This window comes from Phaethon aethereus (genome assembly GCF_964289735.1).
Source record: "Phaethon aethereus genome assembly, chromosome: 14".
Taxonomy (NCBI): Eukaryota; Metazoa; Chordata; class Aves; order Phaethontiformes; family Phaethontidae; genus Phaethon; species Phaethon aethereus.
Window position 1 is genome coordinate 6,952,281 of NC_138590.1, and position 24,644 is coordinate 6,976,924.

Consider the following 24,644-nt stretch of genomic DNA (forward strand, 5'->3'; position numbering starts at 1 on the left):
CAATATATTAAAAGAAGTGCAGGCAAAATGAGGGGAGTTAAAACCAAACTGGTGAAATGAACCATTGCATGGGCTGCACTGAGAGCTTCAGGGGAGCTGAAACTTGGGAGAACTTTTTCCCCAATAGTTCAACAATTTACTCACCTAATTTTTCAAAGAATGCTCAACAGTCACAAATGAGTGGACTGAAGCATTTTCCACCAGCCCAGAATGGAAACTCCAGTTTATTTGCTGGCTGTTGCGATGAACTATGGCAACGTTTAATTTGAGGCTGAAAATGGAAACATGTAAAAAGCAGACGCTCCACCTCATAACACTTCCAGAACATCCCACGTTCTCTCTGCTCAGTGTCAGGCACAGCAGTACGAAAAGAGGTTTCTCTTGTTCTCAGATGCTAGTGTGGTTTCTGGGAAGAAATCTGCAGGGAATAAACACCTAGAACACACCAGGAACCAGCTCCCACCCATCCCTGCTGCACCTCCCCGTCCCTGCAGAGCAGCAACACTGGGGGTGCAGACAGACGAGCAGACACGAGCACCCTGGCATCACCGCTGCGGGAGACAGAAGAACGTCCCTTTCCCATTTAATGATCAGATGTCCCAAAGGCAAAGCACAACTATGTATTTTTTGTCCCATTTTTCCCCCACCGGCTTTTGCTCTAAAAGCTTCAACAAGATGACAACACAATGACTTTTGAGACTGTTTGGAGAAGATCAGTTTGCTCACTGATCATTTTGTGCACATAATTAGTCACAATTGGTACTAGGGATGGAGAAGGAAAAAGATATAGAAAGCAGATTACAGAAGCAAACCATAACAAATCCCATAAAGTTGCTAGAAGTGTCAAAATCTTTTAAATCCGATAACTGCCTATGTAAATATCCAGTTTTTATTCCCAGTGGTTTAACAACTTTAATTTAAATAGGAAAGAGCTGAATATATAATAACTGCTTGTTCATTTTCCATGCACTATAGTTCATTAAAATAAAACCCATACTCGGCTGGATATCCAGTACTTAACAGTCATTTTATGGCACATGTAGATGCTGATAATTTAAGTTGACAAGAACTGACTGAGGATATATTCCGAAGTCAATTAAGATATTAGTTTCTTCCTTTAATTGTTACATGTTAACTAAGAGTAAATTTACTACAAACACAAGATGTATAAAGCATTGTATTCTCAAATGTTAAGTATGTAACAATAATCCTGAGGGTATTTTTGGACAATTTGAACTTAGGCAGCTTGCTCCTGCAGGAATCAGGAACCTAATGCAGTTTTGTACAAGCCTCATGTCCAGTAACTTCTTTTCAGTTCCTTCAGCAAGTAAGATCTTTCACCAAATGGTTAGTGGAAAATAACGAAACACATTACGTGATAAAACACCAGCACAGGTTGCCCAGAGAGGTGGTAGATGCCCCATCCCTGCAAACATTCAAGGTCAGGCTGGACGGGGCTCTGAGCAACCTGATCTAGTTGAAGATGTCCCTGCTCACGGCAGGGGGGTTGGACTAGATGGCCTTCAAAGGTCCCTTCCCACCCAAAGATTCTGTGATTACAACTACAGATGTAAAACAGCAGCTAAGTTAAATAAGTGGAAGTAACAACATCACCGATATAAGTGTGGCCAAGACATACTTGAATATAGATTTAAATGACTGCAACTTGAAACTGAAAGAGAGGAGCAGACTTGCTACTATTCATTCAGCCTAGTTAAGCTGCCTTAGAGAATGAGGTAACTACTCCCAAACAAGCAGGACATGCACATGCTCACCCAGCACTTGTCCTCTTAGAAAGCTTTCTGTGAAAGGAAGCAGGCAAAGTGGCAAAGTAAACTAGCCAGACTGAAGTAGTCTGGCCAAAAAGATGGCCACGAATAAAACAGGAGATGGCAACAGCTAAAAAGATCCTGAAACAAGAAAGGGAGCTTTCAACCCTGCCATGTCAGGGCTACATCTTTTTGCCTTTCTTTGTGAACAAGCAGGATATCAGAAAGAGGGGATTCAATAACTGTTGTCACCTTCTAAAAGAAAGGCCCTACAGGAACCCAGACTCTGGACATTTGCTCTGATCAAAAAGCAATGACTATTTAAATAGAAGAATTCATAAAATGTGTGAACTACACTGCCATATTAAGTAGAGGCAAGTTATTCATCCACACGGTCTATTACTGTGGAGAGGCCTATAAATTTAAGATCTTCCTCAGGTCTCTGCAAGGCAAGTGAACTACTTTCTTCTTCCCTCTCCCACTTCTCTTCAGTCCTTTTCCCTTCAGTGAGAACATTTACATTCCCCAGGGAAGAATGGTATCTCCACGTAACATACCTGCCTGGCCCTGCTGCTTTTCCGCAAAGACCTGCATGGAGTTCCAGGGATCTACAGTATGAAACATCCAGTTCCTGCACGTGCTCTAGGTGCTTACCATGGTCTGCAATATCATGCATGGAGGAAAGCTGAAAGCAGGCAAACGCTGCCATGTTAGGCACTTCCTTGAGGTGCTGAAATTAAGAGTCCTGGTAAGTAGAAAGGAGATTCTTAAAGATCCAGGCCTTGGTCAGGCAAGCAGAATCCCCTTTCCGCCCCCTCCATTTAGTGTTGCAGACTCGGTTTTTGCATGCAACGCAGAGGCCAAAACTTCAGTGTTTACTGCTTACCAGAATCCTCCTTTTCTAAAAATAAAACCTTTGACTCTTTATTGTACACACTGCAAGATATCCACATGTTGTCAATTGGTTTGATTCAAAGGAGCAGACTGGGCACCTACATAATTAAAGAAGGTATTTGCTTTTTGTAGCAAACAAAACAGCAGTTGAGCCTGGACATGCTTCTATCAAAAAAAGAAAAGGGGTAAAAAAAAAAAGCAAACCTTAAAAAACAAACAAGCAAATATAAAAAACCCCCAACAAACAAACCACAACCACAACACCCCCACACACAAACAAGTAGGCTATGGTCTTGTAAAAACAAAAATCCAAGCTCGCATCAAAAGGTGTATCTGGAACTTGTTAATCTATACAGTAACACTGCTGTTCTATTGGCAAAACAGAGTGCTCAAATTTCAGTTTAGATGCCAGTGGAAGAGATCTGAGCACAAAGTCTGACAGTCACAACATTTTAAATTTTTTTCACATTATCATTATTTCACCAGTGATCTGACACACCACTGACACTCACTGTCATGGCCTACTAACCAGAAGATAGGGAGGGCAGGGGGGTTTGCAGGAGGTCTTGTCTTTTTCTCCCAGAAAGGAAGTGGCAGAAGGAGGCAGGTTTTCATAAAACTCAGGCTTCTGTAAAACAGTAGATTTGTTCAAGTGTGGAGTGATGCATGGGTTCAGATCCCCTCAGGGAAATCATCATTACAGAGGTGGGATATACACTGACATCTAGAAATAACACAACTTTGGTGTCAGATGCAGCCCCTCTTTCTGAAATCTGCCCCTGGCCTGACTTCAAGAGAAAACATTCAGATCCTCACAGAACTCTCTCCTGAGCAAAAGAAAATCTCCATTATCACTTGGCAGCAAGAGATTTGACATCCTCCCTGCACGTCCCTGCTGCTAGAGGGCACGAACATTAGACCTGCAAGCAAAACACACGTACGTAGAAAAGCGGTAACAAAAAGTGCACCAAGGAGAGAAGTTGTTGTCCTTTTACCAAATATCCCATGGCCTATTTTGCTATATCAATGAATGATTTTATTTAAAAATCAGGGGAGAAAATGGCAGTCCTGTCTCTATTAAAAGATCCCTTCAGTTGCCCTGCAAGGTAGCTGACCTCATTTGCTGTTTCAAAGGAAGACAGGATGAGCACTAAAAGGCAAAAGGTATTATCAGGGCAGTGACCTCTCTGATGCTTTACAGATTCACAACAAAGCAGCTTTATTGATATGATTTTAAAGAGCTCTCAGAGGCACAAAATGCACTTGCTGTAGGAATAAATAGCAGACATCCCTTTGAGAAGAACAGATGGCATCCAAGGTGACTTATCTCCCAAACAGGTAAGCACTCACTTTCACTTATTTGTAAATAGCCATCATTTATCCTGGTTTGTTCAGCAGGTCCCAGTGGTGTCACCTGCATCAATGACTAAAAGCAATGGATGGCAAAAATAAAATGTAAAAGTGCTAGTTTAACTTCTTTCGCCCCTCAGCAAATCTGAGACCTGAAGTGCTACATAAAGAAACCTGTGAAAATAAAAAGTAATGGTACTCTTGATAAAAATTATGTGTTCCAGTTGATTCTGAATTCAGCATAGGGGAATACTAATGTCCTTTTTTTCCTGCTGAGATTCTAGTATAAAAAGAACTTAACTCACTAGCACATCTGGGTAAAAACAAGTTTTGTAACTAGCCTGGATATCAAAAATGAGCATTAATGGCTTAAGTGGAGATGCACAGCTGCAAGTTGCTTATTAAAATGCTTTATCATTCATTAAGTCCCAGTGGCAGAATCAGAAGAGCTGCAAGACCCTCCAGGCTGTTGTTTGAAAGTGTTTCACAATCAGCATTAGAGGCAACTCAAAGAGAAATCATGTCTTAGCTACCACAACGCCCCCGCCCCCCAAAGACAGACCTTCCTGGCGGACAAGTCCCAAGCTGACACTCAACTCCTCAGGCAGGACTGCAGAAAGGTTTCATCTCTGGAAGAAGGAAGGTGTCTACATTAGTGCTGTAGTTTGGCTCAGCGGTGCACTTTGGAAGTCAACCCCTCAGCCATCCCATGGAGCACATTTTGGATCCTGTGACACTTCATCTTACAGCACTGTACTGAGGATTCCCCTTCCAAAGATGCTGAAGAAAAACTGCTCGCTGACAGCATACGAGCACTCAGATACTAGAGGACATTTAGTCCATAAACCCAAATAAAGGTAGTTTGAAGTAAGCTCCTCCCCACTCTTACCAGGCCCGTACCCTCAGCTTCTGTTATACAGATCTGCTCCTACCTGCACCACACTGTGGCTAACGCATTTATTTCCAAAGGCAAAGGCTCCCACATTAAGCTACTGAACTGCAACAACACTGAATGCTCCCACATTAAGCTACTGAACTGCAACAACATTTTTCACAAAGTCAGCATTCCTTCTGATACAGAGACAGCATTCCTCCTCTTCCTTGTCCTGAGTCAGAGCCTGTTCCAGCCTAGCTACCCGGTCTGCGTTTTGCTTCTAGGATATTTCTAGACCAACCTTTCCAAAGTCCCAAATAAGATGCACCACTTCTCAGATATTCAGTACTTCACAGAATTTTAAATCTTTAAAGCTGATAAATCACTACAGTTTTGGCAAACACTAGTATTTCATGTTACAGCAAAATATCACCTTTTTTTATACCTAAATAATAAACTAGTGATCAGATTACAATGCTTATTTTTTTCTGTTCGCAGTTTTTTTTTCTGTTCTTCAGTCCTGACAATGCAGGGCAAAACATTAACTCCCCTAATAAGATGCATTTTCCTAGAAGTCTTCAAAAAAAATCAGGGGAAGAAAGGACGAGAAAAAGTTGCAACTATTTAGCTCAATTTTCCAAGCCAAAAGGATTCAAGTGGCTCCAATTACAAACAACTTGGAATTGTTACTTCCATTCCTACATAGAAGTTTTGGTTTACGTTGCTGCAGTGGGATTCACATAACCTTCAATTATCTCAAACCTCTCAAGTAAGCCCACTTATGCCCTTTTCTGCATTCGTGTTGCGTACCTGAAGGGAATGCGAAAGGAGACAAGCTTGACTCCTATTCCCATTAAAGGATTTCTACAGAAATGTGCTCTCACAACTCTATCCCTTGACTGCAGGAAAACCCATGAAGTACTAACCAAGGAGGGGAAAACTGGGCAGCTATACCAAGCAGAAAGGATATTCTGTGTTGTCTGCCTGGGAGCATCACTGAAACATGCAGCAGCAAGGATGAGCCCACAAATAGACGTTTCCTCACTGTACTACGCTGCTACCGTCTCACAGGCTTCCCTTAACTCTTGACCATGCTTCAACTCCATGACCACGGCCATTTGTCCTATTTCCAGCAAACTTAAACTCATTCCTAATATTTCTGAGGACCCCTCAAGTGTTCCCTTCTCAAGGCATTGCATGAAAAAAAAAAAATTATGAAAATCACCCTTGACAATGAAGAGAAGGCTTGGCAGTGTTGAGGGCTTGCTGTGAAGTAACACAAGACATCCTTCAGTAGCTGAATATTGCCCTCAGAATAATGCCCACACCAGCACTTAAACATTTCAAAGAAGTGTCATCCAGACATCAGTAGTGCCATGATGCTGCTAAGTCACTCTTCTCTCTGCTTTTTGTACCATTATGAACAGTGCAGGACTAGGGAAATGGCTACGAACAAAAGGAGGAATGACAGAAGAGATTTGCTTTTCCTTAACAAATTGTTAGAGAGAGATGAAAAATGCTCATAGTTTACCGATATGAAGATGTATTTTGGTGATAAGTTTCCATACTGCATACAATGCCTCCCCAAATGTTATTCATGAAATATTAGCATTCCAATTCATCTGTCAAAACGATTGTTGGTGTAGTATAGAAGGGCTACATTACCGTCTGCTCTGCAGTTTGCCTCAGAGCAATCTTGATTCAGATATTTACATAACCAAAGATTATGACATCTCTTCCAGCCTTTTTGATGTGTCTGTCAGCAGGATGTCAGTGGAATCAGATTAATTCCAGCTAGATTCTTTCCTGATACCCAAGAATAGCTGTGAGGCATGAAGCAGTCATTTTTCCGAGCAGAGAGTTTGTTTTCAAACAAAAAACAAAACACCCCCCCCCCCCACCAAACCCTGACAAATCATTTGAAGCAGAAAACACATATACACAAGAGTGAAAAATGTGTGTTTTATTATCCTCAAGGCCCAAGATGTAGTGGTTTTGAAGGCAACTATGACCATTGGCGGAAATATCTTTAAGAACAGTTTAAAAGTACGAAAATATCTCCAATATTTTATATCCAATATCTTATTTTTGATTATTAGTCCTTTCATTATTGCAATGGATGTAAGCTGTGAAAAACTGCATATACTAAAGAACATAGAATTGGTCATCATTTGGGTGAATCTTACAAAGAACGACTCTTTCCGCATACTATTGAGACTTGCCAAGGTTCACAGGTTACACAACTTCAGTCTCTGTGGAACTCCCACACACACACTCCACCCCTCCCTTACATCCACTTTGCCTAACACGCACATTCCTCCACAGTAAGAAGTATGGAACAGAGCTTGTTGACATTGATGAAAATTGTCTTCTACCTTTTCACAACTGATTCAGACGACAAAATGTGCAAAGACACTTGTGCTTTGTCAATGTTAAGGCTGCTTTATGGTATTGCTAAGGAAGCTAAACTAGGTAGAAAAACTCTCATAAAGGTCAATATCCAAGGACAGAACGAATTGGTGTAGAATAATTCTGTACTAAAACCTTACAGCAAAAAAATATAAAGAATATCTACAGAGAATAAAGTTTGTGTATAAATTGATGCTGAAGGAGAGGAAAGGATTATTGAGTAGATAGTAGAAAAGGGTCAAAAAGGACAGATTAATTGACAGAATAGAAAGAGAAGAAATGTAGTAAAAAAAGGATTGGGAGTTTACAGATTAGCAGGAGGAAATAAAAACAATCAAAGGCAACGCAGCAGATGAACTAACAGAGGGCTAGATGCAAATCCCAAACCAGGACTCTAGAAGAGACCAACTGCAACATCCGGTGAGGATTTCTCCAAGTTTTTCGTTCACCTCCTCCTGCTGACGGATGAGTAAATCAGGTGCCCCCAACTATCACAGACTGGAAATGACAGATGAGCAGTAGAAATGAATTTGTCTTACAAACATTCTCATAGTTGAGCTTTACAACCCTAAATATTTTATATTCTCCATATTGTTTTGCAAAACTTCAAATTCTTCCAGAAAACACTTCCTGTTTGTCTAATGTCTCTCATTGTTAGGAAGAGGTTACTTAGCAATGACATATAGTGATACAGTCCATCTGCTGACCTTATTTGCTTGTCCATTTACAAACATATCATACTAGAGATAAAACTCTTAGTCTACAAGGGCCCAAGTTAAATATCATCTCAACCATTCTTGCCCTCAGAATATAGTAACTACTGCCATTACCAATCACTTCTTGGCTCAAATGTCAGGTTTAAATCCTCCTCCGTAATTTTAAACTTTTTTCTCCAGTGTACCAGCACCTGACATATCGCGCATACAGATGAAAGACAAAGGTATCTGACTGATATTAAATGTTGTCACTCAGCTGGGGCTGGGAGGATGCCAACTGGTCAAATTCTCCAAAATCTTTGAACAGATGCTGTGGATATTCCAGTTATTACTTCAATTTCACACTCTTCCTATCTATGCTGACAGCTGGTTTTGACAGTCTGCTCTCTTCTTCTCAGCTCTTGTGTCAACCCCAGGCACATAATAGCTGGGTTAGAGCTTAAACAATAGTGATTAGATTGGGTAGAGGAGGAAGCATGGTGGCAATAAAAATTAAGACGCTTCAGTAAACCTTCAAACTCTGGCCACTTCATTTGAAAGCAACTTTACAGAAGCTCACTCAGCAAGACAAAAATTATCCAGAGGAGAAAAGCAGGAATTTTATTAAGGCCTTCGGGTATCTTGTTTGTGAGGTTTTTTAATCACCCTAAGACGAATTTCCATGAAGGAGTCGGACTGACCAATTCAGTCTTCACAGTCTTAAAATTTAGATGGGTCAACAGGTTATGGTGCACCACCTTATCCTTGACAGCTCTCTTGGAAACTGTCCTACAACCTCCAAGTCATTTGTTGCAATTTAGCCCTCATTAAAATAATGAAGCCCCTTGGCCTCGCAAACCACTTTAATATAGGTAATATCAAATAAATCATCAGGAGAAAGAGTTGCGGATCAGATCTCATCACATTTAAGCATGCCAAATAGTACTGTATGCTGTCAACACTAGAATCTAGCCCTACATAAACAATGCACTCCTCCACAGTAGGGATAGCAGTAATAAGTGAAATGCATTTTTGCCATCTGTTAAATAATTCACACAAACAAGAACTGCAGATGTATTTTTTCCCCGAAATGTTGGCTGTATATTTTAAAGGTAACCTCTACAATCTTCACATTCATAATTAGGTTTGTGCGTAGTCTGAAGAAAAGAATTCCATTTGCAGAAAAGCTCAACAGATGGTACTGTATATTAGAGTAGAAGCATGTGAAAACTATTTGAACAAATGACAGATGTGTCTGTCGGCCTTCTCCTGTGCTGTTAAAATAAAGATTGGCATTTAGGCCATTATTCAGACTACCAGAATGTCACAAAAGTGCTCTGAAGCTTGTGTTGGCTAAGGACCTTTGCAAGCCCTGAGATAACCAGATTGGGGGGACGGGGCACAAACCAAACCAGACCAAACCAAAAAAAAGTGTGGGACTTGCATGGCATCTAGGTTTGCCTCCTTATTCAGTCCCACTCTTGAATTCTTTCCAAAGACCCCTCTGAGTATACAGAAGAGATTGTCCTTAGCTGGATTTCAGGCAACAGTGACTGCCTGCCTATCATGGCGATCTTTTGGGGGGTTTTCCTGTAAGGCTGAACATACTGCACATTCCATCAGGGATGTGCTTCGAGAAACACTGCCTTCTACGTAGTCTCCTTCTGCAATTGCTTGACTATAATATAACTCATGCAAAGTATGCAGTAGACAAATAGCGCAGTACAGAAAAGGCAATCTATTACACATTCACAAGAGCTCAATATTTTTAGGATCTGCATCCTACCACATGAAATTTAGATTTTCCCAGATGCCACCTATTGGTGATGCACCTTTCATATTTAAAAAATACATTCTTTTTTCATGGGACCAACAGTGAACTGCTCTGTATGTTCTGTGTGACCTGGGACCATGTCTCTAAATGCATATACTTATTATACACATACTTTCTCCTAAGTGCCTATACCTGCTACTACCAAAGTGAGGCAGGAGATTTTCCATTAGTATAGTAAAGTTGGGTGCCTATTCATTGAATCAGTTGTTCAGTTACAAGAGAAAATGCTGCTTAGAGAAATACACATAATAAAAAGCACAATCTGTTTTATTCTGAAGAGCTTAGAACATTTTATTTTTAGGAATATCTTTGAAAGAGTAAAATCTTCTCTGCGAAGCAATTGCCCAAAGCAATAAAACACATCAATATTTTTGTGATAAAAAATGCATACTTTTAAATTTAGCTGTTATGGAAGTTAATTCTTAACTAAGGCTTATCTTAGGCTTTCATTTACCCAGAACACGCAAGCTATCTTCCCCAGGGAAGAACAGAAAGCCTGCTAGCTAGTTCTGATTAGCAAGGAATCAAAGCCTGTCTCTCACTCTAACGCTTTAGGAACTACCTGGTCCCGGTTCTGTCTGAGCTGCAATCCAGGCTCCAATTCTACACAGCACCAGAGACTTCCTTATTGTGCTAACTCTAAGAGTCTCTTTCATACCAATTAATTCTGTTACCCAGAAAAACCTTGCCTAAGGTTTTTGAAATGAAAAAGTACCCTTAAAGCCAACGTGTTAAAAACGCTTTCTTAGTATGCATGCTGGTTTTAACAACCTGGGGAATTCTATTGGTCCAAATTCAATACCAAAGAGAACAGCCTGTCTGCCTCTTGGGAGGTAGAACACACTGCCACCACACAGGCAGCTTAAACTCGAATAATCCCATTATACACATCAGGATGTGCAAGAGTATCCTGAGCAGCACTATTCCCTATCTCCCTGCCTTTCTCTAGCTCTGCAGCCTGCCAGGGCATAGATGGCCAGTGACAAGCGAACAGCGCGAGGCGCCTGTTTCTCCGGGAGCCTACCACGGCGACGAGCGCACAGGCCCGTGAGGAAAGGCCGCTCCACTCCCAGGGGTATGAATCCCAGCTTCAGGCAGTACAAAGGTAAATGAAATGTAGCTGTAGCCCATGATGCATATTGCAGCACTCAGAGGAAAAAGAAAGAAAAAACCCACCAAAACCAATCAACCAACAAAAAACCCCCACAACAACTCCACCCCTTCACTCCCAGACCTGGTGTACTTTTGGGGTATACAGGTATACTGATTGGTCTTTGTGTACACCTCTGCAAAATTAAATCCCTTTATCTAAGAAAGCTTAGATGAACGGATTCCCCAACTTCACAAGCACAGCTTATGCGGAAAGCCCTTCTCCTGACAGATACTATGTTGTGAGTCTTCTGACCTTTCAGCAGACAGCTGCTGCAAATTTCTCCTCTTCTACTTCAGTGCATCTTCCCACTTTCACGTACTCATGTTAGAGGTGAAAAGCTACTCTTGAGTAACTACTCTCTTTAATACAGCTTTTTCTCTTCGATTTTGCATACAACATTTCTTTTCTGCTATTAATTCCAGCTACTTTAGGAAAGAATGTTTAAACCTGGAGGTAAGCGGGCTTTTTTTCTAGAGTGCTAAATACTCCAGCTGGCGGCTAAATACTCCTACTTGCAGCAGGCTGCAAAGAAAAAGGATACACAAATGCGTCTGTAAAGAGAGATTAAAACATTAACATCACATTCTTATCTTAAAATGGAGGATATGGAGTTTGCAAATTTTCTCGTAATTCATAGACTGTATCAATGAATGAGAGAAAACTTTTTGTTGCTTTTACATCTCCTTTTAAGTTTGTCACAAAGCAAATAGCAGGGCAATGCACCAATCCAAGGATCACACAGAGCAAAATTATTTTGCATTGACTTAAAAGCATTAGGATTGTTTACACTAAAGCAATTCTGTAAGTGAACACACAGGACCAATCCACAGCTCTAAACAAAGATTAAAAACTGACCAGGAACACAGTAATTTCAGAAATACACTACAGTGTTTTCAGTTTTGGGTTGTTTTGTTGTGGTTTTTTGGGTTTTTTTTTAAACAGAGCAGAAAAAACACTAGGAAGTACAGTGAGAACACCTTCAATGACAAAAAGTTCTAGTAGCTCCAGCTGGTCTGTTCTGCAACAGTATTTGCTGCTCACTGAATACACCGGCATAATATAGCGTGTAAAATACTAGCTACTACTAGTGAGGCTTTGCAATGAAAAGAACATTAAGTAAGGAAAATAAGTATTTTCAAACAGTCTGTTCTCAAAACAATCTTTGTAACTGACCTGAAAGCAATTTGCTTTGTACTGCATGATACCAGGGCTTAAAGCTCAAATAAAAAAAGAATGAAATAACTCTAGCTAAGTAAGAGCAAGGCAAGTATTTTCAGTAATGAGTTTGGCATGGCTGAAAGATATTAAACCTTGCTGTTAATCCCAGTTGACATCTTAAAAAAAATTTTAGAAACAATGGCTTGACTTGATAGTATCTATGGCTAGGAAAAATGAGGGACCATTTTGTTGAAATGAAAAGAATGTTACATTAATATTGTACCCATAACATTAAAAAAAACCACCAAACCCAAAACCAAACAAAAAACCCCCATCCTAACTCTTTTACCACATAACTCCTAAGAAGCCTGTACTTACAAATTCTGATTCCCAAACTTGGGCTTCATCCAAACTCCGGTGGTGGGCAAACATGCACTTATTTCACTTTTTCCTGTATCTAGTAAGTCTTAACTGTCAACGGCCAAAATATCACCTGAAGCAGGTTTAAGACACAAAGTTGCACCTAAACGCAGTGATTGCTTAGAGGCAGTTATCACACACATCCCCGCCTGCCTTCAGTCAAGCCTCTATTTCTTCCCATAATGTTTGTGCAGTGAAGGGTAAGACAGAACATGGCACCCAAGGGTTTTCCTACAGAAGAGGAGGCTCTTCCCACCTGTGGACAATGCTGAACCAGATAGACCCTTTGGAATACCAGAATGCCTGGAAAAAACACATCACAGCAGAGCAGAAATCTGATCTTAGAAATAGTTATCCTCTTTGTCCACGCTCAACAGATGTGCCTCCTTCCTCACTGGAGGTCAAGCACTGAAGTGCAGTAATAAAGGGAGGACACAGCATAGACAGAGCTGTTCTGATCCAAATAACTGAACAGGAAGTTCAGAATTAATTAACTAACTTCTCCACCAAGACAAATCATCAAATCATCACTCACAGGTTCGTTACATCACCCGGACGGTCCTAAACAGAGCTGATAGGAACACTGGTAGGAGAGAGCCTCTGACAAATGGTGAAGCACTAACACACAGCACTAGAAGGGAAATCTGCATTGCCACTGAATCTGCACTGCCACTGCTTGCGTGGGCTGGAGGATTTTTTTGGAAGGAGGTTACACTCCTCATTGCTATCAGTCTTGTTCCTTTCATTTGTGTTAAACTCACTCCAATAAAAGAAAGAATGAAACAAAAAAGTCTTCTTGCCTCCTACTGATCAAACTCCCATGCATGCTGTTCAGGTGAAATTTCATCTTTCAAAAATATTTATATTCCCCCTTCCTAAAGCACATTATATTTAGAAAATCACAGTTAACAAATCATGCCTTTAAAAGTTTTACAAGAATGAAATCCTATTCAACTATTTGCAACATTACTTATCTGCTCAAATGCAACTTAAATCATCACCTTTACACCTGTGGAGCATGCCACAATGATGTACTGCAAACTGACAATGTTTGGGTTTGATGCTGCTTTTCATACTAAACCCTACATTACACTGGTTATTGATCCAGTGAAAAGCATGACTGATTTCCTACTTGGCTTTGGCTCTGTCATTAAACAGAGAAAGTCCCAGCAAATGGTTCTCTTCGTAAGGTGTCCTAGTACATGAAAATCAGTGCCTACTCCTTAATTGCTGACAGATGGCTAAATCCTAACTAGAAGCTGTTAGGCAAGTTGAGTAAATGCACCAGAGAGCTGACTTGTAGTAGATGCAAACTTAATATACTTTCTGAAAAAGTTAAAGCTTCTGTCCAAGAGGAAATGTTTTGGGCAACTGAATTCACATCATCTTACTCTTGAATCTGCTGTATTTAATCAGCCCGTGACACAGAGTTTTAGGAGCTTCTGCTATATGACACAATAGCAATTGGGCTCTTCAGCTCTTTTCAGCTTTTGATACCATACACCTCTTCAGTTTGTCTGTACGGACGTAGGCTGAAAACAGAAGCTTGGCACCGAGAAAATTTTTTGCAGTAAAAATTTATTACTGGTGATGCAAACAGCTCAGGAATATTATCACAGAATCACTAGGTTGGAAAGGACCTTCAAGATCATCAAGTCCAACCATTAGTCCAGCGCCACCATGTCCCCTAAACCATGTCCTGAAGCGCCACATCCACACGGTTTTTGAACACTTCCAGAGATGGCGACTCCACCACCTCCCTGGGCAGCCTGTTCCAATGCCTGACCATCCTCTCAGTGAAGAAATTTTTCCTAATATCCAATCTAAACCTCCCCTGGCGCAACTTGAGGCCATTTCCTCTTGTCCTATCACTAGTTACTTGGGAGAAGAGACCAACACCCTCGTCGCCACAACCCCCTTTCAGGTAGTTGTAGAGCGCCATAAGGTCTCCCCTCAGCCTCCTCTTCTTCAGACTAAACAACCCCAGTTCCCTCAGCCGCTCCTCATAAGACTTGTGCTCCAGACCCCTCCCCAGCTTCGTTGCCCTTCTCTGGACACGCTCCAGCAACTCAACATCCTTCTTGTAGTGAGGGGCCCAAAACTGAACACAGGATTCAAGATGCAGCCTCACCAGTGCCGAGTACAGGAGCACGATCACTTCCCTGCTCCTGCTGGCCACACCATTGCTGATGCAGGCAAGGAGGCTCTTGGCCTTCTTGGCCACCTGGGCACACTGCCGGCTCATGTTCAGCCGGCTGTCAACCAGCATCCCCAGGTCCCTTTCCGCCGGTCTGCTCTCCAGCCACTCCTCCCCAAGCCTGTAGGGTTGCATGGGGTTGTTGTGGCCAAAGTGCAGGACCCTGCACTTGGCCTTATTAAACCTCATACAGTTGACCTCCGCCCATCGATCCAGCCTGTCCAGATCCCTCTGCAGAGCCCTCCTACCCTCCAGCAGATCAACACTCCCACCCAGCTTGGTGTCATCTGCAAACTTACTGAGGGAGCACTCGATCCCCTCATCCAGATCATCAATAAAGATATTGAACAAGACCGGCCCCAGAACCGAGCCCTGGGGAACACCGCTTGTGACCGGCCGCCAGCCAGATTTAATGCCGTTCACCACAACTCTCTGGGCTCGGCCATCCAGCCAGTTCCTCACCCAGCGAAGAGTAAACCCGTCTAAGCCACGAGCCGCCAGTTTCTCCAGGAGAATGCTGTGGGAGACGCTGTCAAAGGCTTTACTAAAGTCCAGGTAGACAACATCCACAGTCTTTCCCTCATCCACTAGGCGGGTCACCTGGTAATAGAAGGAGATCAGGTGGGTCAAGCAGGACCTGCCTTTCATGAACCCATGCTGGCTGGGCCTGATCCCTTGGTTGTCCTGCAGGTGCCCTGTGAGCACTCTCAAGACCAACCACTCCATAATGCGGTCACCCAGTTCACTACGTTTCCATCAAATATCTACCTGCCCTACTTGAGGAAGTTAAAAAAGAAAACAAGACATTACAAGGAAAACAGAGTCATGCAATGGCTTTTTTGTACTGTCGTTACATTAATGTTCTACTACAGCTCCAAACACAAATAAACAAATGAATAGGAAAAACAGGCAAGAAGGTTTTTTCGAACCTGATTTCTCCCAATACCTGCTTGGGCTGCGAGTAGAACTGCTGTCCAATTCATGGAGCAAAACTTAAGAAAATTCCTCTAACTACACCACCTACTGACTCCTGATATTATATTCACTGTTGTTAAGTGTCTGATTTCATGAGATTTGAGGGTAATTTAAAATCAGTGTGCAAGTCCTATACTTTATAGTAACTACACCACAACATTTTCATAGCAAGTAACATGAGCCACACTTGGAATTACCCATGAACATATTACAGTTTCAGCTACTGAAGAAAAAGGCAGTTCCTCCAGTGGTTAAATCAGCAATTAACTTTTATATTTAATAGACTTTTTTATATTTGCACTGGTGAGGCTGCACTTCGACTACTGTGTTCAGTTTTGGGCCCCCCACTACAAGGAGGACATTGAGATGCTGGAGCGTGTCCAGAGAAGGGCAACGAAGCTGGTGAGGGGTCTGGAGCACAAGTCTTATGAGGAGCAGCTGAGGGAACTGGGGTTGTTCAGTCTGGAGAAGAGGAGGCTGAGGGGAGACCTCATCGCTCTCTACAACTACCTGAAAGGGGGTTGCGGCGACGAGGGTGTTGGTCTCTCCTCCCAAGCAACTAGCAACAGAACGAGAGGAAATGGCCTCAAGTTGCACCAAGGGAGGTTCAGTCTGAGTATTAGGAAAAATTTCTTTATGGAGAGAGTGGTCAAACATTGGAACAGGCTGCCCAGGGAGGTTGTGGAGTCACCATCCCTGGAAGTATTCAGAAAACGTGTGGATGTGGCGCTTCAGGATATGGTTTAGTGGACATGGTGGTGTTGGGTTGACGGTTGGTCTTGATGATCTTGAAGGTCTTTTCCAACCTTAATGATTCCGTGATCTTTTTATACATCCATGCCAAGGTGATGAATGTTACTGAAAGGGCTTGTAGGGAAAAAATGGTATTGCATGACAGCAACTATTTCCTACCTTGTCACTTCAGGAGGTTCATGACAAATGGAGGGAGAGAGAAAGGGAAAGTCAGAAAGCTTCCCTTCCATAAGGAATCAGGAAGAAAGGAACGAATATAGAGAGTTATATCGACACAACAGTGCATCCAATCTGATTCAGAGCATCACATCAGAATTTCCTACCCTTTACCTCATTTACTTGTCAACACAAGAGTACCTTAAAGCCACCACAGAACAGCAAAGGTAATCTGAAAGACAGAACTAGTCTCACGTAGCTGAAGGTAAGAAACATGCAATGGAACCCAGAGCTGATATACTTCAGAGAAACAGATTATTTTGCACTAGTTTTAGGACCCCAGTATAATACGTAGTCCTTTCAGACAGAAAAATAATGGTGTTGTAGGGACATCTTTCAAGTAGCACTCACTTATTTTAATAAAGCCTTCTCAAGACTTGCAAACCTGCTTACTGTCTCCCTTTGTAAAAGGTATTATTCTGCCAGGTGGTTTATCCAGACTCCCACAAGCTTTAATTATCTCTTCACTTAATGAGTACAGTAGCTGATCTAGATTTACTGCAGTTGCTAGAAGCTTGCGTGAATAAAATATCAGTTCTGTTTGTGATATGGCAGCTATCTTTGTTTGCAGGCTCTTCTAATTACTTCCAGGTCATTAGGCCCATCTCCAGCAGATATTTTACTGTCGTCAGAAAAAGTGGTATAATGACACCAAAAAAGTCAATGAGTACACAGGGAAAAAAGTTCAGGAAAGGTCAAAATAAGGCTCAAACCTCTTAATTCAGAGCTGGATTACAGATCACAGAAATCATGCAGATAGCTTGGCACACATCCTATGAGACACTAAAGTAATCAATAGGTTAACACTGGGCATGTGTCAGGGCAGAATTTCAGCTTATCAGTCACCACATTATATCATTTGTTTTGTACTGATTTGTCGAGGTTAAGTTGTAAGAACAGGTTAAGTTACTCACTAGTCTAAACACTGAATACCCAATACACAACCCAGTATTTGGAGGAAAGCATATAGATATATACACACACGCAAATATATACATACACACACACATATGTGTGTGTGTCAGAACTGACAGAGGATAAAATTAACAAAAGCTGTCTGTACTTGACCAAAGGCAGCACTGGACCATGTATAATTTTCTTCCATTTCACCAGTAAACAATCTTTTCAAAGGCAGAAATCCACACACGCTCATTTGCTATGTCTTCTCCCATCTCTTCCAGAGACGCTATTTACCGAGGCAGAAACCCTGGCTGCTCTAATTCCTTGATCCTCTTGTTCACTGAAAGATTGCCCTACCATTACCAACCTTTCCTTCTACCAATCCATCCACTATCAATCTTTCTGGAGTCATTTGTTTCTGATATATTTTTAAAAGGTATAGCCATGGGTATTTCAGCCATAATTAGATTCTGCCACTTCAGCTATCCAGTCAATGGCCGTGATTGTAATTCCAAAGGAAGATTTCTAAAAGCAATGTCTCAGAACATCTAAAAAAGTGCAGCTTAACCTAAGTGTTCAATTGACCACTTATGCTGACAGCCCTAATTGTTCACGAGTGGACAAAACTGTGCATTAAAATGTCTTTCGGCATTGTTCTAAATCAAAGGATAATCTGATTCAATCATCAAATTTGAATTTGCAAACTAATTGCATCTCTTCCGTTTCCTTTCAGAAGGAGTCGTTCCTACAATTTAAAAGATTGCCAACATATTCTTTGAGAAATACTTGAGTCCTTAAAAACAAAAAGGCATTATTTGGTACTCTCAAAAATGAACCACATATTAGCTTCATACTAAGTGTCCATTTTCAAGAAGATTCTGACACCCCTTAGCTAAGTGCATGGTGTTGTTTTTCATTACCTATTAGCCAGGTATGTATAGGTACAGTTGTGTAAAGGTGAAAAGAACAGAGTTAAAACATGTAGTTTACAGCTTTGGCCTTAGACCGTTCCACCAAAACACTGAGCATTGTACATACCGTTTTGTTCAGAAAGGCCAGAGGGAGATACAGATTTTCCTCAGCACTTCCCCTTCCCCCAAAATCAGTAGCAGCAGTCACTGGGCTTTGAAAGATTTGCCATACTACTCTTTCTGTCCCGAGAGACCCTGAGGTCTCAGGCAGCCAGGGCTCCAGAGCGCTGGCAGACCCCTGAGTAGTTATTAGGAATCCACTGGCAGCCATTTAGGGACTTTCTCAAGCCTTACCCTGTAGTTTCAGATCAATTCCAACTCCTCAGAGTCTGAGCAGAGTGTACTCCTGGAGGTACTTCCTTAGATGTATTTCTTTTCTCCGCAGTACTCCAAACAGGAACGGCCTGACAACCTTTTCAATTCTTCAATTACTACTACAGGTCACCAGAAAAGAAGAAATGGTCTTCCTCACCAGACGTATATTTTACTGTGTCACAGACGCAACAAAATGATTCGTAATCACCTAAGGCTACACTGGTCTTTCCTTTGTCTCAGATACCGAAAGATGTATTTTCTATATCGAAAAGATGGGAAAGACACTGAAAATGCATTCTTCAGCTCAGAACGCTTAAATTGCCTTAGTTCTTTTCTGTATTCTTTGTATGTCCACTCACTTGCAGGTTGCAATGATTATAAATCAAACAGCATCACATTCAGTTGCACTCCAAAGTCATAATTTAAAGGATAAATAACCATATACGTTTAGGGGTGTCTTCGTGATGCTGTAAAAACATAAAATTTCCATCTTCTAATCAGAGATGCCCTGGCAGAGACTTAGGCAAGTCTCTCTCACCATGGGCTATTAAGAAACCACTGAAATGTGAAGGAACTCTTCTTGGAAAAGGAATTTAATAATACAATCTTGATAATGCCAGGGAGTTGTCAAATCACTCATAGATTGCATGCATTCTATTCCTTCTTTAAAGCTAAATATGCATTAGAAAAATAGTCACAAGATGGAGTTACTAATGAAAAACCATTCTGTTTCAAAGAAAATTTATGTTTGTAGCCTGATAGATAAACCAGATTGGGTAATTTATCTCCTTGGCAAAAAAATGTTTGTGTCACTCATTTCTTCTTTTAAATATACACTCTTCGACCTGTTATTAAAGAGTCCGTAAATCTTAAATTGCAGAGCCTCCAAAAATCATTTAATCCAGAAGGAACTCCCATTTTGTAACTGAACAGTAGCTTCAATCTCAAAAGAAATTTGATGTAGTATGATAAACTCCCAGTTATGTTATCTATGCAATTTATTTTGCAAAAACATCTAACAAATAAAGTATTAGCCACAAAAGCAGTTCTGAAAGGTATAATCTATATTGCTGACCTTGGGCTTTCAGTAATCGCCTTACCAACAAGGCATGCACCTGTCACTGAACTAGCCTGGATTACATTTCAGAGTCAAATCATTGGATTTGCAAGATACAATCTTTGGTCTTAATTTTGATCCAGCTTACTCAGTTGACTACAGTAGAGTGGTCTTAAGATATACTAACAAACATAAGGACACAGGAAATTAAAAAACAATACTGACTATAACTTTGCTTCCCATTCTTGCGCAAATCATTTAATTGGGTGATGTGAACAGGATACCGTCACTGCATCTTTTTTCCTTTCAGTTCAGTATTTCTGCCAAAGCCTAAATTAAGGGTTTTTCCTTCAAAACTATGGCCTTCCAGCTCTGGGGTTCTTTGAGACCACACAGCTGTGGTCATGTAGGCAAGCTGTAAGAATCCTACATTAACCTGGAATTTTCAATAGCACAGAATTGGATGTCAAGTTGTTCTTAATTTTCATTCATCTACTTTAGATAAATTTGAAAATCTTAGGGCTTTACATGTTAAAACCAGCCATTAAATTTCAAGTAGAAAGACACCAACAAGTAGTGCACCGGTAACACACTGCCGCCAGAAAGCTCTCGTGAGAGGCGAGATACCTGTTTAGAACCACTTTATCTTAACAATTTATTGTGTCATGGTGCTTAACAGTTTCAGAAAGTGCTGGTTATAAAAGCTGTAATGAGCGCAGCACAATCTTTGACAAAAAGAAAACAATATGGGAATTAAAACAACAACCTGAATCCTGCGTCCCTAGGCTTACAAAATTGAAGAGAGCTGTTGCCCTCATCTTTAAAACTAGCTCCATCCCTAATGCTTATTCCCAAGTGCTTAACTGGGTTTTACACTGGAAATATTTTGACACCTGTTCCAACTTAAATCAGACATCTCAAGGCCACTGACTTCATTTGAGCTGAAGCGCAAATGCACAAAGTCAAGTCTATGTGCCTCTCCAGGACAGACATCCACTATGTAGCAATCTGCATTAACCTGTGAAATGCAGGATCAGAATTCTTACCAGCAACAACAAGCACATGTATCATTGAAACCACCTGCACAACGACTGACTCTCTCAGCGAAGAACTTTTTTAGGTGGTCAAAAAGAGAAAGATGATGAATGATTAAAGCGATCCTTGCTGCCAGTCACTTCCACGCAAAAAACCTCAAGTGGGAAGCGGGAAAGGAGAGAGGCATATTTACAGTGCCTAACTTCAAGCCACGATTCATATGTTAAAAGGTGAGGACTAGTTACCGATCAAAGAATGCTGTTCAAGTGCTCTAGAAAAGCACCGAACCTGCAAGGTCTGATCTCCTAACCTGAGCAGCTAAATTACATTCTTACTCTGTAGAAACAAACATCCTTACTTCAAACCCTTGCTGTCACACACTTTGCAATGTGCTGGCCCATGGAGCTGTCACCACTATCTTCTACCACTAGGAGTAACCATCCTAAATCAGCAGTCCAAAAAGGTGGGGATGGGGAGGTGGTAATCAAACAGTAGACTTAGCCAAGAACCTGTCTAGTCACACAGTCACAAAGAGATCAGGTGATTTACTGGATTAACACGCACACACACACACCCCCCAAGATCAAAAAGTCACTTTGTTCAGAGATTTGTGGTCCTTGAATAAGCACAATCTCCTATGTCGGGGTTAGAAGTGTTACATATCATAAAGAAATTATTATTAAAAAGATATAAAAACATGGAAAAAAGACTCCTATTAAACATAACTTTACAAGAACTGTTATTAAAGATCTATTTAACTTGGTATTGTTTGTAAATATCTTTGAGGATTCAAATGGCTATTTAGGCTACATTATTGTTTTATGCCATATCATATATAATGCCTGTATTAACAATGTGTATACAAGTCAGTCTGTAAGTAACTAAATTTTTTGTAAGGTACCTAACATGAAGCCATGCAGATAGAAAACTGAGAAAAGGATTTAAAACAGCCTGGGTTTGCTTTTCAATTAGAGTAAGTTCTTTTGTCCGCACTTAAATAACTGATTGGAATCAGCATGTGAATTACCCTTGTATCCTACTGGTATTTCTTCACTTACACATGTTTAGTTCCTAAGCTTGAAATAATGTTAAATAGGGCAAACTCTGTATCCATCGGTCTATTATGCAGTACAGAAACTTTGGCCAGCCAATTTTTTCTGCCTTGTTCTGCAAATCCATTTCTCTTTTCACATACCAGCTCCACTAAAGGACTACGAATCAATCACTTTTCCTCAAGTGGACTTTTAGGGTTATTTCAGGGACACTAAGCAACTGCAAAAGATGTTCCAAAGCATGTATTATTCTTTCTCCTCCTTGCAAAAAAGTTAGATCTGAAATACATGATAGTAATGGTTCAGAAATGGTGTTTTCTACCTGCCATTTTTTTATTACTAGTATATTAATATATATACATACACATATATAAAATACACACTAACATATGTGAATATACAATGATGATCCATATGTTATATTTTATGCTGAATAGTGTATTTTGGGCATAATTCTAGATAGGGAGAAGCCTAATCTCATTTTGTATCTAGAGCTAAGATTAAGCTCGTTTGGAACCAGGGTCTTGGTTGAAGCTTGTATCTAGTAAAAATCTTTTCAGAATTCCGTATGATGAAGTTTCCCATTACCACCCAAGCTGAGTTAAAATTACCCAGAAATGGACAGTCTATTGAGTCTCGCTGCTTAAATATACAAAAGGTTCAATCAGATAAATTACTGAAACTCATGGTTTTACTTTTCTTGCACAGAGTAGTCTATTGCCTTTTACAATATTCAATTAAACAGTTCTATCAATTATCCTGAGCAAATATGCAAATACAACCATAGCTGCTTCATGCAGTTTTTTCAGACTTAGCATTCATTCAAAACTCTGCTAGACTGTGTAGTGTATTAAATTCGTTTTGCAAACGTAGCAATTGTCTTACCTAAGAAAACTGTTCCTTATAATTAAAACATTTGCTCTAATTTGGCACTTTTCTCTCTGTAAGTTGAATTAAGGAGCCAGAAAAGGCTCCCCTGAAACATTGACAGGTCTGGTATCTGGGAGTGGAAGCACACACTCAGGGCTGCGTTGTGGTTTATTTCCCCCCTAAATGAGAAAGATACAATTAGCCATCAACAAAACTGCACCTCTGATCTCACCCACACAACAAATAATAGGCTTGTAAAACCCATTGCCACAAGTTATTACTGGAACCAAGGCCTCAGTATTATACATAGTTAGACCGGGTACCTACAAAGAAAATGAGAACTCCATATTTACAGTGGCAGAATTTTAAAAACGCAAGCTCTTTGGAAGGGATTCAACCTCCTGTATCAGCATGGTTTTGCCTAACACTGTTACAGGGCTACCTACACCAAGAAACATCTAGGATGTTTAGGATTAATTGAGACTAGGCTGAGCCCCACTGACCTGCCTTTCCACCTACATCCATGCAGTATTTCAATTTCTCTGAGCCCAACGTAAGTGTCCTAACATCGGGTATCCCTGCACAAAAGTAGAGATCCCCTAAGCATCCACACACAAGTTTTCTGTGTCCATCCTTGGACTCACTGCTGCAGCACCCCTAAAATTCAACCTCGTAAGAGAACAGAGACTTTGGAAGCGAGTGGAAATAGGTCTACCTTCCACAGAAAATTCTTCAGGGTTTCCACATGCAGGCTGAACTGCTGTCAAGTACTTGGCAATATGAGCTTAATAACCTTCCTTTTCCAAAAGACTAACTTCCACTACTGGAGATGGTATACTGAAATAAATACCCAGCAGAGTAAATACACTCATGGTACAGTCTGATACAGCAATTGCCATAGTAACCAGCAAATACGGTGCACTCCTCTCTACTAACAGCATTAGGTTAAGTTATCTATATTAGAATTGATCTCAAGGACAACTAGCTTCTGCAAAGCAATCACACTGCAAAATAAGACTTGAGCTGCATGGTATGGTGGTATTAACAGCCTAGTCCACAGTGCATTACCAGCTCAAATTAGCAGAAGCATCCAGGTTTCAGTCCTTATCTTGACAGATTCAACATTTTTAAACTTTGTGCATTCAATGGAAGAGGCGTACAGACACCGATAAAATACAACAAAAGAGTGTCCCACAATAAAAAAAAGATTCATTATTTTATCTATGCAATGCTGGAAAATAAACTGAATCCCATAAACATATATAAAAGGTTCATGTGTTGCGTCTGAAGGTCTTATCAGCACGAAGATTAAGTTGGGATGGGCAACAATGTGCGAGACATTGGACTCACAGACCTCAGTATGGAAAGCAGAGCAGCGAAGAACAGATTTCACTGTGTTCTTCCTGTGTCACTTAAAACCTATTCTCTGAAGCATTAGGCAGTAAGAATCTCTGAATTAACTGAAGCCACTTGCATGGACAGTCTTTGAAGAGATGATCTTCACACTGTTCTAGACAATTTTAAGACCATTTTGCTGGACTATTTTTTCCATTCATCTCCATGTTGGCTTAGTAAAAAACAATAAAAAGGCAAAAGCAAACAGGGTTTTTTTGTTTGTTTGAACTTCACAAGATCTCAGGTTCCACCTAGACAGCAAGCAAGACTCCTACAGCAAACTAAAAGCTTTTCTTTCCTGTGGTATGTTTAAGTAGACTGGTCCATGTTATACCAGCCTTTGATACCCATG